General features: G+C 35.0%; 1 pseudogene; it reads left to right on the top strand.

Moving 5' to 3' along the window:
- Positions 1–249: 249 nt before the first annotated feature.
- LOC125137467 (alpha-enolase-like) lies at positions 250–1261 on the top strand (annotated as a pseudogene).
- Positions 1262–9824: the final 8563 nt, after the last annotated feature.

The following is a 9824-nucleotide window of genomic DNA, read 5'->3' as shown; positions in this document are numbered from 1 at the left end:
CTCTTGTCCTTGTAAGGACTTCAGTCACTGGATTTAGATCCCATCGTAATATACCATGACTCCATTTAACTAATTATGTCTACAAAAACCCTACTTCCAAATAAGGTTATATTTTGGGGTTCTGGTTAGATGTGAATCTTTGGAGGATACTATTCAATACACCATAATAGCCAATTAAAATATTTGGATACATGCATTATAATTGTAGATCAGAGGAATAATGTAAACTGAGCAGAAGCTTACAAACTGATGATAGAGATGGATGAAATGGAAAATAAATCTAAATTTAGTACTAATTTCATTCTTGGGGAAACCTTTGCTCTCCCAGCCTGGGGTTACTGAGAAGAGGGTGCCTTTGTATTGCCACATTGCTGACTTGACTGATAATTCTGAAGTTATCCTGCCAGCTCCAGCTTTCTGTGTGATCTGAGGTGGTTCCCAGCTAGTGGCAACAAGCTGGTCATTCAGAAGGTTATGATCTCTCCTTTAGTGCAATAAACCTCAGGGAAGCCGTAAACACTGGAGCAGATGTTTACCACAATCTGAAGAATGTCATCAAGAAAATATATGAAAAATGCCTCCAATATGGGGGATTAAGGATAGTTTGCTCCCAAAGAATAAAGAAGCCCTAGAGCTACTGAAGAATGTGATCAGGACAGATGGATACACAGATAAGGTGGTCACTAGCATGACTTGGCTCCTCTGAGTTCTTCAGGTCAATGAAGTACGACCTGGACTTCAAATCACCCAGGAATCTCAGCAGATACATAACATCTAACCAACTGGCAGACCTGTATAAATCCTTCATCAAGGACTCTTTAGTGGTGTCTATCAAAGGCCTTTTTGACCAAGATGACTGGGAAGCTTGAGAGAATTTCACTGCAAGTACAAGGAAATAATCACTCAGTGACCAGCCTGAAGCAGATATCCAAGGCTGTGGATGAGAAATCATGCAACTACCTCCTGTTTAATGTGTACCAGATTGGCTCCACAGCCAAGTCTCCTTGGGTATACAAGCTGGCCCAGGCCTATGGATGAGGCTTACGTTATTTCATAATTCTGGGGAAACCAAAGATATCTTTATCTCCTACCTGGTGGTGGACCTCTGGATTAGACAGATCAAGACTGATGCAGATTGCCTATCCCAGTGCTTGGCCAAATGCAACCAGAGCTTCAGAATTGAAGAGGAACTGGTAGCAAGTATAAAATTACTAGCAAGAACTTCAGAAACCCAGTAGGCAAGAAAGCTCTGGGCAGGTGAGCTCCTGAGCCCTTCACAGTCACTAGTTGGCTGGTTAGACCCCTGTTCCTGAATTTGCACAGATAGTTCAACATCTCACTTGATACTTGCAGGGACTTCTGATAGTCAGCTCCCTTTTGTCATCCCTGTGATGTTGTCTCACTGCTTCCTTAGAACAGTTTTGGAAGTCAAGTTGACCATCTGAAACCCCATCGGAAAGCCTGGCTCTGTAATCATGTGATTGACCCAAATCATTGGTTTTCTTATCTCTCATGCCACTAATTGTCTTGAGCCATAAGTATCTGTAGTGTAACCTTCGAATGGTCCACAGGCAAGATCCTTAGCAGTTTTGTGTGCCAAAAAAAAAAAAAAAAAGGCCACAGTGGCTAGTAAAAATAAATTATCAGAAAAAAAATTTAATATACTGGAAATTTTTTTCAGATCCCTTCTTTTTTATAACATTATAATATGTTCTTTTTAATGAACAAAGAAAAATTCAAGTAAACAATTTTTACAAATTACTGAGAAAAGTCAAATTATGTTTGGGGATATAATGATTTCATGCACAACTGTGAGATCTTAATTTTTGTTCTTTTTATTTTTATTATGATTTATATATATATAGTATATAGAGCATAATCATATGACCTCAGGATTTTCTCACAAATGTCTCTGTAATCACAAACATGTTAAGAATAGAACCTTGCTAGCTTTCTAGAAGTCCCTCTCAGGTCCCTTCCAATCACAGACCCCTCTTTCTTTCCCTAAAATAAACACTATCTTGAATTCTAATGTAACCAATGGCTGCTCGCTGCTCATAGCCAATAAAAATCAAGAAGCAAGTGTCAGTGGAAAGGAAAGGTGCTTTAATCAGAAAATCTGGGGAGATGGTGGACTTGTGTTCAGAGACCAGCTCCAAAGATTCTTCCCCACCACCAGAGTTTTTAAAGGGGAAAATGGGTGTGTAAGGGAAAGAATCTCAGTGAATTATTCAGGTCAGAGTTTGGGTTTGCATCATTTTCCATTGCATGCAGACTGACTGACTCTTTAAGATGTCTTGCTTGTGTGATCCTTCAGGATTGCTAAGGGTACTTTTGGGGGTAGATCGCTAGTCATTTTTAAACTCCTTAATTCCCCATTCTTCTTATCTAGGAAAAGAATCAACAGGTTAGGCAGGCTGTGTTGTGCATTCAGGAGAGCGTAAGTCGGGGCTTAATTTCAATCTCTTAGAAAGATCTCATTCCTATAATTAGGTTCTTTTAAAGTTAGAGCGGAACAGAAATGAAAAACAGGAAAGAGGGAAAAGACCTGCTTCCACTAACACAATACGGTAGTTTTGGCTGCGTTGTATCTTCTCTTCATGGAATCAAGTAGCATATACTTATTTGGATCTTCATTTACTTGACATAATTTTTGTGTGATTCATCTCTGTTATTGAATGGTTACTTTAGTTCATATATTTTCATGCCTATATAACAACTCATTTATAAATATGCTAAAATTTAGATATCCCTTGAACTGTTAAAGGAGACTTTTTTTTTAATTTAAGCTATTATGAAGAGATTTGTAAAACATTTTTTAAAAATCTTGAACATGAAGACATCATGAAAGTGCGTGTATTTCTGTTGTCCTAGGATTTAATTAATTAATTAAACTCTATTGCCAACTCTAACACAAATCCTAGTAGTCCAGGAATGCCAAAAGTGGGGAGATTTTGTACAATGAATTGGGACTTAGAAAATCTACTCCCTACGAGTTAAAGTGAATGGAAAACAAAACAAAACAAAAGCATAGCCCTCAAAGGGACTGTTGGTGAGCTCTGAAATACCTCCACCCTTAAAATTAGCTTAATAAAACTAATTGATCAAAATTATCTACATAATTATTAGTGTAAGCATAATTGACCAATCAACTCAGGTTAAACTTAATCCTATAGATAGGCCTGCATAAATAAGTCAAGCTATATCACATATATATTAATTGTAACATTGCTAAAATACCAAATAATAAAACCCAAAATCAAACAGTAACAGCAAAACAGAAAACAATAAAAATGTTCTGTCCTTAGGTGTCCTAGTGCTTACTGCTTTCTTGTAGTGAAAGGAAAAGCCATAATAGCAGGCTTGGTAAATATGCCTCAGCCCAACAAAATGAACTTCCTCTCACTGAGCCTGTAACAGGTGTTGTGACTGCTGAATGCCCAACCAATTAGCAGTAGAGACTAAAGTTAAGCCCTTAGTAAGGCACCATCCTTTGAACAGCTTAGCTAACCAGTGAGTGATAGGTTCATTGCACTGGATCCTTTCCACCTTCAAAGGGTAAATAATTTAAATCTGTACGGGACTGATGCATATTCTCAGTGATGAAGATGATGTTAAATTTCCCCTCAGCATGACTAAATTTTAGATAGGTTTCTTCTATCTATAGACTCCTGCCCTGCCAGAAATTTTCTTAGAGCATCTCCTTCAGAAAACTTTCAGGTGTAAATAAATGTTTGTTCCTTTGAAATATATGTAAATCTTCTCCTAACCTCTTGCCAGTTTTATAGCTCAGGAAAAGTCATCCTTAAGAACCTGGGAACCACCTCTTTGAAATGGAAACATCGGAGGAAATAACACCCCTATGTCATAGTCTCTCAGGAAGGGTAAGAGCCTAACTTCAATGGGCAAGAATTAGCAACACAAAGAGCCTAATTACAGAGAAAAAGATTTGCAAACTCAGGAAAGACTCCAATGCTGGGCACGTACAATTGAGAAACCCCACCCGCAAAGTCCTCCAATACTTTTTCACTAGCTCATCCCAATGCTTAAAAACTGTCCCATCTTTTTTTTCAGTGGAATTTAATTTAGTCTCCTTTCCTGTTGCAATAGTCTTGAATAAGGTCTTTTTGCCCTATTTAACTTGGTGCAATTTCTGCTCTGAGAGTGCCTTGGCTAGCAAATCTACTCTTGGGCTAACAAATTGGTTTATTGTAATAGGATTATGAACAGTGCCTTAAAAAAAAATCTTAGTGTGGTGAAGATGGTGGAAGAATGAGCTCAATTTCCATGAAATTCTTTTAATCTAATACTCTTAATATTCCCAGAAGATAGAATGCCTCTCTCTGAGTGCCCTCTCACCTTTGTTCCCCGTGACACAATTGATTTTTTTTGCTTCATTAAGCAAGTTTTGGCCTTCTGCACTAGAGGTCCTGGTTCTGAGTGGAGGGACATGTTTACACAAGAACATATTAAGGATTCCACTAAACTTAAAATTAATTGACTCAACTAAGTTATTTTGAGTCCCTTATGCCAGTAAAATAAGGAACAGAAAAGGAGTTACTATACTAACAAGGATAACTAACTGATCTTAATTATCATGAGGCAGTGGAGTGGCTGCTGTGTAATGGGGACGGGAGGAAGTATGTCTGGAGTTAGGACCATTCTCTAGGATATCTCTTAGTTTTCCTGTTGAATCAGAACCTTTTATGGCAGTTGTAGGAAACAGAGTATGACAAAGGCATGGTAACCAAAGGATTGAAACTCTCAGACATGGAAGCCTGATTTATCACACTAGGCAAGCTGAAATGCTGACTTAAGTTGAGGAATATCTAGTACGAGAGGTGGAAGAGGAATATAAAGAATATCAGCTGTATTCAGCTTTAGGACCAACTATAGCAGCAGGACTGCTTACTAGCCATCATCTGGTATTGCTCTTTTTTTTTTTTTTTTTTTAATTGCGACCAACCTTTAAGAAGCAGTGACATTAACAGAATTGTGTATTTAATGTGGGGCCTGAGGAAGACCTGAACAATGTAAAGGGAGGACATTTATTGCCATGTCCTTCCCAATACTGCAGGTAGTTCTGTATATTATGGCTAGTCTCCAAGTGTCAGTCTCTGCATCCTGGTACCTTAGATCTCTTTCTGGAAGCACGGAAGGCAGTTCACTGTGCACTCTTAGTGCTGCAAATGATCAGAGGATTCACAACACCCTGGGATTTCTTGGGTAAATATACAACTCCCTTGCTTCTCAAGTAAGACATTTTTAGTGTGATTTTATACACTTTTTAGAGTTTTCCCAGTGGATTAAATTCCATTAGCCCATCATGGTAACTGACAGAAATGTATCTTTCATGACTACATTTCTTCCCTATGGTTTTCTCATATCTCCAATAGTGAATTTGTTCTCCAAAATAATTATTTGTAATCAAGTTTTTAAATCTTAGTATCTGTTTCTTGGAAAAAGAAAAACACGCACAAAATCACACACACACACACGATATGACTTCTGACGATTGTGTAAGAAGGGAGTAATTTCTAAATCCTCTGATTATACACAAAGGTAGTCAACTGTATAATTTTTTAAAGATCCTGATAGAATGATATTTCTAGATCAAATTGAATTTTCTAGTCTATTTTATTTCATGAATATGTTTGTAATGAATGTGGATTTAAACTGTACAAAAATTATTTCCTACATAATTATCAAGCTTTTGTGATAAAAGTTATCTTGATTACTTCCTTTATTTTAGTTGCTGAGATATATTTCTCAAATTTCATTCCTTAAAAACAAAATCAACTGGGAGTTCCCATCATGACTCAAGGGTAACAAACCTGACTAGAATCCATGAGGATGCGTGTTCAATCCCTGGCATGGCTCAGAGGGTTAAGGATCTGGCATTGCCCTGAGCTGTGGTGTAGGTTGCAGTCACAGCTCGGATCCCCTGTTGCTCTGGCTGTGATGTAGGCCAGCAGCTGCACCGCCAATTGAACCGCTAGCCTGGGAACTTTCATATGCCACAGGTGTGACCCTAAAAAGCAAAACAAAACAAAAAATAATAATAATATTAACTGAAGTTTCTGCTATAGCACAATAAGTTAAAGATCCAGCATTGTCTCTGAGGTGTTGTGGGTTCAATCCCTGGCCCAGTGTAGTGATTTAAGGATCTGGCATTGCTCCACCTGTGGCATAGGTCACAGGTGTGGCTTGTATTCTATCCCAGGCCCAGAAACTTCCATATGCCATGGGTGTGGCTAGAAAAGAAAAATGAAAGTATTAACAAAGTAGTTAAGTCTCTAGTCAATGTGTAGGGTCAAGAGTATGTCTTGGAATTACATTAAAAAAAATTTTGAGATTTATGACTTATTGCATTCTAACTGATACAAGCTAGAATTTGTAGTTCAAACCTGAATAAAATAAACAGCACAACTTGTTATTGAGAAACACTGATGGAAAATGGTGTACGGTTTTGTAATGATAATGTTTTTGTTGTGCTCTTTATCAAGGTGAAAATAAAATGCACTTTACTAAGTTTATTAAGTTCCTGGCTTTCATAATAAATTTCTTATATATAATATGGCCATTAGACATGAGAATGTTTTAACCTAAATTAAAATGTACTTTGACCATATTATCATCTATGTAGCTGGTCCACTTTAATGATTAAGGAAGTTCAAAAGAATGCGTCAACTATTTTTAATATAGTGTTTGTATTTTATGCATACAAACTTGGAGTGATTATTATAATTGTTAACTTAAAAAATGATACTCAAGGCCAAGATATACCCAAAGTTAAAACTATCTGAATTCTGACTGACATAAACCAAATAAAATATGTATGTATTTCTACGTATTTATTTTATCGTTTGTATTTTCCAAATAAGGATTTCCCAATACAAAATAATTCCACAATGATATTATGTCTCAGGAAAGTTTAGATATTGACTGTCCCATGATTGGATTCATAAAAATCACATAATCACTGCCATATTTAATACATAATGAAACAGTTGTTATTTCAGACCCCTTTTCTCTTGAGTTTAAAACTCTCCAAATTAAATGTTTCCAAATGTCTAGTAGCAGGGATATGCCTGTTTGATAGAATGGATATAAGAAATATTTATTATAGGTCTATAGAATTATATTGTTCATGAAATGCTATCCTAGAAAAAATATATATTCACTTTATATAAACAGACCTTTTAAAAAATAATAGGAATCTGGTTTTCTTAAGTATTAGTATAATTTTTAACAAGTCCCAGAGACCAAATGGATAACTCTGTCTTGGCCCTTATGTACTTTTTTCCTCATGACCTTCAGAGACCTCCTTGATTATTAGCATAACATTTTCTCACCTCTTAGGTCTCTGTATGTGCTTCAGTAGCCTCATTTGCATTTGGCTTACTCATCAGCAATACTGCAGAACTTGTTTCATAGAAGAAGACAAGCTGTATATGGACAGGAAAATTAAGCAATCAAGACTTACACTTTTTTTAATGTATCTATTTTCATTCCTATCAACATCCTTCTGGCCCCAGCTCTATTCCTTTATTTATTGTTTATGTTAGCCTACATTTCACCTCTTATTTTTATTCCTTTTTCTTTTTAAAATGGAACTAAAATTCAAAATCTCTTTTATCTTATTTGCTTTATTTTAAAGTCCTTTGTTCCATCATAACAATATTTACTCATCCTAACATTATTTACCTACAGACAGCCTATTGTCTGAATTATTTTTGCTAACATCTTAGAATGGCTGTATGTCAGATAGGCTCACCAAGGCACCAGAGTAGGGTATAACTGAATACTAATTATACTTGGGAAAGATCATACAATTTGTTTACTAGGGCTGCAGACACTTGAGGGTGCTGTGTAAAGTTAGAGCATTGATGTTCAAATCATTTCAAATAACTTCAGACTGCCTTCTGGCAGTCGTTTTCTTTTTTGTCCTTCACAGAAGTTTTAATTGGGTGGATCAAAGTTACTCCTCAAATCATAAACAAGGAAAAAATGAAAAAGTCAGCATGAATCTCTACATAAACAAGGGCAGAATGATTCAAATTAGAAGGGAAAAAAAGAACTAAAAGATGCAGTTTAGATTAAAAATAATTTTAATGTAATCGAATTAAGATACGCACATATACTCTAAAAGCTGTCTAATGAAAGTGCATCTAAAAGCAGATCCTGAATCACAGCAGGGTCATTAGTACAATAGAGAAGTCAATGAGGAAAATAATAATAACTGTAAATCCAAGTTTATGGTGGGTCTAAAGAAGTATTTCTTTCATGTAAATGAGGTTAAACTGCTTTTTAAGATAGTGGGCAATGGCTTAGGGAAAGCTCATTAAGCTGTTTCTTTTTTTTTTTTTCCTGTGTCCCTGCCTCAGTTGGATGACAATTTAATTATAAAGATCATGATTTATGAAATCAATAGATATACATTGAAAATATATTTGCATCTTTTAAAGTGTTATTTGTATAACCAATTGGATAGATGATGTTAAATACATAGAGAATATTTAATAGATTTGTAGATATATATATAACTCTGTAAAATTTCAGCAAAGACTATATTTTATGTTCTAGAAAACAAGGAAGTATAGGGATAACAAGAGGGCAGTTACTATTACAGCTTCTGTAGTTTTTCAGTTGAACCCGGTGTTCTATCACTTTCTTTTACAAAGTGATGGCTAATCTGCATGAATTGAATTCTGATGATCAAATATTTTCATAAATACTTGCAGGAGTATTTCACAGTGATTTTGAATACCACAGACCAAAAGATAATGTAACATGTTTTAAAAGTAAGTGTTGAATTCTGATACAACACAGCATCTGTATTGTTTTGGCATTTGAGAGGTTACCTTAGGTATTATGGCATATGATCTTTTCAAATAAAATGATTTGTCATCAGGTCTGTTTTGCATACTTCTTTTCGAATATTTCAGTTTTCATGTGTAAAATAGGCAGGTGTAATATATAAATAATAAAACTAGAGACATTAAAAGCCCAAGCATTCCTATTTGTCTAGTGGAAGAAAATATAAATTGTTATCGAAAAGAAGTTTTAGCCATGTCTGTAAAATTCCAGAAAAACAACTAAGTCACCTTTGAAAAAAAAAAAGGCTTTATTTAATTATCATGATATAAAATTTTAAAAAATTGGAATTTCATTTATATTTAGCTGATTAATACATCTTTATCACTTACTTATGAACTCTGCTTCAAGACTGAGCCACAGTGCATACTTGCTTTCTTATGGTTTATTTTATTTTATTTCATTTTCCCTCACTTGAAATGATAGATGATAGAGAAACAATGAAATTAGGCCTGGGAAGGTACTGTTTTGCAAAAACAAAGCAAAACAAAAACATAATCAGTACATTTAGATGTGGTGAACTTAATACATTCTTCTGACTTGAAAATTGAGATTATTTACCTTTCAAATGAACCTAGTCATTACTACCTGTTCAGTAATTCCTTAAAAACAAGTGGAGCTCTGGCAGGAGAATGCATCACTAAAAAAATACTTGGTCATACTTTTAAGAATATTTTTGAAAAATGCAGCCTAGAGAAAAGTACTTGCAGAATAATATGCATATATGTTATTTTTTCTCTTTAAAACAAGAAATACAATAAATAAAAATATTTCATGCTAGTAATAAAAGAAAGGGGAATAGAGAAGTTAAGAAAAAAGGAAAAGCGCACATCAGATATTTTCCAAGATAAACATATTAGGCCAAAAAGCAAGTGGCTTTTTAAAATAAATTATAAGAGATTAAAATAATATAAAATATATTTTCTGATCACAGTGGAATAGAACTA

Source organism: Phacochoerus africanus, chromosome 10, assembly GCF_016906955.1.
Source record: "Phacochoerus africanus isolate WHEZ1 chromosome 10, ROS_Pafr_v1, whole genome shotgun sequence".
Taxonomy (NCBI): domain Eukaryota; kingdom Metazoa; phylum Chordata; class Mammalia; order Artiodactyla; family Suidae; genus Phacochoerus; species Phacochoerus africanus.
Note: the sequence above shows the minus strand (reverse complement) of the source record. Positions and strands in the feature narration are given on the sequence as shown.